We start from the raw sequence: 5,107 nt of genomic DNA, 5'->3' as shown, positions 1-5,107 counted from the left end.
TGACAATCAATAGAAAGGACCCCTAAAGCCTATACCTGAGGGAACCCTCAAGGATCCAAGAGCTTTCCATGACAATTAAAACATTCATACATGTGTTAGACACTTAGTTTTACTCTTAGTTGTATTGCAATCATTCGAAGCCAAGGCCTCAAGATATAAAGGTTTACTCACATTGATTTGCTTGGGATAAGCAAAGCTTAAGTTTGGTGTTGTGATGACTTGCATCATCTACCTTTCTTTCTTGCATAAAGAAGGCCATAAAAGAGCATAAATCTCATTTGATCAGTACAATTCATGCATTATTTGATGAATATTATGGTACACTACTTTGAGATGAGTTGTGCTGAATTTCAGGTGAAAAAGGCATCAAAAATGGGAAGAAGACAGACAAGAAGCTGGGCGTGTGAAACTGGCGTGCCACTTGGGAGAAAACGCCACAAAAATGCACTGGCATGGCATGCTAGGAGCTAAGCGTGGCACGCCAATACTAAATTCCAGAAGGGAGATCCAAGGATGCATGCGGGTGTGGCACGCCAGGGACTGGGCGTGCCACGCTAGTACAAAATTCCAAAAAGCAAAATAGAGGACACAAAAGGGGCGTGGCATGCCAGGTTGGGCGTGGCACGCCTGACCCATCAACTACTATGGGCATGCCACTTGAGCAAAGGGGCGTGGCATGCCAACTCACCATCTCAAGAAGAACCTCCACTATGGCATGCCACTTGGTGTCGAAGACGTGGCATGCCAACTCCAAAAAGACACTTTGGCGTGCCACTTGAAGACCCAGGCGTGGCACGCCAAGCTTGAAGAGTACACAAATACATGGGCGTGCCACTTGAGCAGCATGGCGTGGCACGCTGGTACAATGATCCAGAGAAGGGGCTGAAGGCAATTGAAGACTGGGCGTGCCACTTGAAGTCGAAGGCGTGGCACGCCAACCTCTCAACCTCACTTAGGCGTGCCACTTGAGCAACCAGGCGTGGCACGCCAATGCACAAGATAACATGAGCAAGGACTGGGCGTGCCACTTGGTGTCGAAGGCGTGGCACGCCAATCCGAGCATGTCACTATGGCGTGCCACTTGAAGGTCGAGGCATGGCACGCCAACTACTGGAACAAGACAAGATCATGGACGTGGCACGCCAACCTTTAGGCGTGGCACGCTGGTATAAGTTTCCAGAGAGGATGGAAGAGGCCAATTACATAAGGCGTGCCACTTGGTATCAAAGGCATGGCACGCCATTTACTATTCTTCACTTAGGCGTGCCACTTGAGCAACTAAGCATGGCACGCCAGTGTCATTCAGAGGGCAAAGAAGCATTGGGGCGTGCCACTTGAGTTCGTGGCGTGGCATGCCAAACAGAGGAACCATTCACTCACAAAGGGGCATGGCACGCCAGACCCTGGGCGTGCCACGCTAATGCAACTTTCCAGAGGAGCTTAGCCAAGCACATAACAAGGGCGTGGCACGCCAGACCCTGGGCGTCTCACACTAGTTCAAGTTTCCAGAGGCAAAGGAAAGTGGAAAAAAGCAAAGGGCGTGCCACTTGAGCTCGAAGGCGTGGCACGCCAACACAAGACTTCCACTATGGCGTGCCACTTGAGTTCGAAGGCATGGCATGCCAAGGTTGATAAAGGGATGAGCGTGCCACTTGAAGGATTGAGCGTGGCACACCAAGCTAGTTTGAAAGGCACGTGTCAAGCTTGGAAAAGGAAACATGAAACCATGCTTGAAATCCCTTCTCACACTTGAGTAGAATCTGGGTTTTGGTTATGGGATACATGACATATAATTTCCCCTCTACTTGGACCTATGAGGGTGTGGGGTATAATCAGGGACCAAGCATATCTCTCTTCATGAGCAATTAGACTAAGGAATTGGCTATTGATCAAGATCTGAGAGATTGAGTCACCAAAGGATTAGGGCTCAATCAATCATGATTGCCAAGAGGTCAATGAGTTGCATGATTGAAGAAGATATAAGCTAGATTTGATCCAAAGAGACAACATCTCCCAATCTCAATGAATTTTCCCATTCTTATCTATCCATTTCTTTACAGCTTAATTTTACATTCAGAAATTCCCCACTCCCATTTACATTCAAGTCATTTATGATTCAGCACTTTACATTCTGCAATTTCTATTTCTGCACTTTATTGCTTTTCTTTATATTCTAGTCATTTACATTTATGTCATCACTTACAATTCTGTACTTCACAATCTTATTGATTCGCTTGACTAATTCATCAATCAATTAAAACTGCTTAGATTTGCCAATCTCTGTGGATACGATCCCACTCCACTATGGTTATTACTTGGCGATAATTTTGGTGGGCTTGCCAAAAGAACTAATTCACTAATTTTTGAAAGGGGTAGTGAAGTCTGGTCATCACATACATGAGCATCCACTTTGGGAGCTCAAGACTTGTAAGAACTCCCTCAAGGCTTGGCAAATTCACTTGAGAATAATGAAGATTATTGGAAGTCCAAGCATTGGTGGCAGTCTCAGGAAGACTTCAAGCACAAGCCTCCATGACAAGAAGCTCAACAAATGTCCAACTTAAGGACTTTAACTAAAAGTGCTAGGTGGGAGACAACCCACCATGGTATATTATTTCCTTTTTGTTCTTAGTTTTATTTTATTTTATTTTTATTTGTGTTCATTCATAATTTCTGCATAATCACTGATGAACCACTATTTTGTGATTCATATTGTGTTTAATTGTGTGGTTTTATCAGGTCTTCGCCCACTTATTCATGTGATTTGCATGTATTTATAATTCCTTCCTAAAAATATTCTATGATTGAAAACTTGCTTCCTAAAGACCTTTTAGTTATATATTTTTATTTTCCTTCGTACCATTCGATGCCGTGATCCGTGTGTTAAGTGTTTCAGGCTTCATAGGGCAGGAATGGCTTCGAGGATGAAGAGGAAGCGTGCAAAAATGGAAGGAGAAAAAGGAATTGAGGAGATGACCAGCGACAAGTCATGCGGTCGCATGGCTCACGCGACCGCGCGAAATGGAAGAAATCAGAGTGACGCGTTCGCATGCCTAACGCGACCGCGCGGATTGGAAGCTGCACGAACGACGCGAATGCGTGGACGACGCGCATGCGTTGTACGAAAAATGCTGAGTGACGCGATCGCGTGGACGACGCAGCTGCGTGACGTGCACGATCTGCAGAAATTACAGAATACGCTGAAGACAATTTTGGGCCGCGTTTTGACCCATATTTCGGCCCAGGAACGTAGATTAAAGTTAGAGAACATGCAAAGACTCAATACTTCATATCAGATCAGATCATAATTCACTTTTCATAATTTAGATGTAGTTTTTAGAGAGAGAGGTTCTCTCCTCTCTCTTAGGGTTAGGATTAGGATTCCTGTTAAAGGATTTAGGAATATTTTCATCTTCTTCAATTACAGGTTCAATGTCCTTTTTATTTGTCTTTCCAATTTGATTTATGAACTTGTCCATGTTAGAATTGATATCTTTATTTAAATATAATTTGAGGTGTTTCAGACTCATGATTGCTTTTCCTTATTTTTAATTTAGATTATTTACTATTGGCTTTGGTTGATTAATTGGTAACTCTTGAGTTATCAAACTCATCGTGATTGACAATTATTATTCTTACTGATTAATTTAGATTCATATAACTCTAGTCTTTCCTTAAGGAGTTGACTAGGACTTTGGGTGTTAAATTGATTTGTCCACTTAACTTACCTTCATAGTTAGAGGTTGACTTAGTGGGAGCAAAAGTATAATTCTCATCACCATTGATAAGGATAACTAGGATAGGACTTCCAGTTTTCATACCTTGCCAAGAGTTTTATTAGTTATTAATTTATTAATTCCTGCAATCTATTTCTCTTGCTCAAAACCCTTTTCAAAACCCAAAACACTATTTTCCATAACCAATAATAAATCACACCTCCCTGCAATTCCTTGAGAAGACGACCCGAGGTTTGAATACTTCGGTTAATTATTTTTATTGGGTTTATTACTTGTGACAACCAAACGTTTGTAAGAAAGGTTGATTGCTTGGTTCAGAAACTATACTTGCAACGAGAATTTATTATAACTTCTAAACCATCAATCTGCAGTTCTTCAGTCACCTGCATTCTACATACCGCATAAAAAAAATTGCACATGACGCGTTAGCGTCGTTGACGCGTCCATGTCAAAGGAGAATTAGCGAAAAAGGGGATTTAAATAGAAAGTCACGCGGAAGCGTGGCTTGAAGCGCGCCTTTGGCACCAACACATGCAAGCAAACGCGTCCCTGACGCATCCGCTTCGTTTGTAAATCCAGCCCTCCACGCGTGCGCGTCACCCACGCGCACGCGTGACTCCGCAAAATCGACGTAAATGGGTGCATGGTAGAGAGTCAGGATGGAGTGGGGCTGGAATGGTGCTAGAAGCACAAAGCCCCATCGCGCGAACGCGTACCTTACGTGTCCGCGTCAATTTGGAAGTAAGGCCATCCACGCGTGCGCATCACCCACGCGCACGCGTCACCTAAAATTTTGGCAAATAGGCGTTTGAGACAAAGAGTTACGAGAGTGCGCAGCTGTTCTCGCGCCACTAGCGCAAATGAAGATGCAGACGCGTGTGACGCGTCCGCGTGACTGACGCGTCTGCGTCACTTGAAGATTTTGGAAATCACGCGAACGCGTGACCCACGCGTCCGCATCACATGCGACGCACAGTTTCATATCTTATCTTTTCCCTCAATCCTATTTCTCTCTTCTCCCTTTTTAATTCTCTATTATTCCTTCTTTCTTCCTTATCCTTTCTTACTTTCTATTTCTTTATCTCTTTAACTTCTCATCCTTCTTCACTCTCATTCTATTTTACTTAATTTATTTGCATACTTTTATTCATTATATTTTAATTTTGTGCATATTCTTATTTTCTTCTCTAAGTTGTTATTTTACCATTGGTGTTAAATGTTCTTATTCCACTGTTGTATCTTTTCTGGTACTATTTTGGTGCTTAGTGACTTGTATTACACTATTGGATGATATTAATTATCTGTCGATGCCAATCTTTTATGATACCTGTATTCCTTTTGCATTGACATGAATTTATATTATCTTTCCC

The sequence above is a fragment of the Arachis duranensis genome, chromosome 4, assembly GCF_000817695.3.
Source record: "Arachis duranensis cultivar V14167 chromosome 4, aradu.V14167.gnm2.J7QH, whole genome shotgun sequence".
Taxonomy (NCBI): Eukaryota; Viridiplantae; Streptophyta; class Magnoliopsida; order Fabales; family Fabaceae; genus Arachis; species Arachis duranensis.
Note: the sequence above shows the minus strand (reverse complement) of the source record.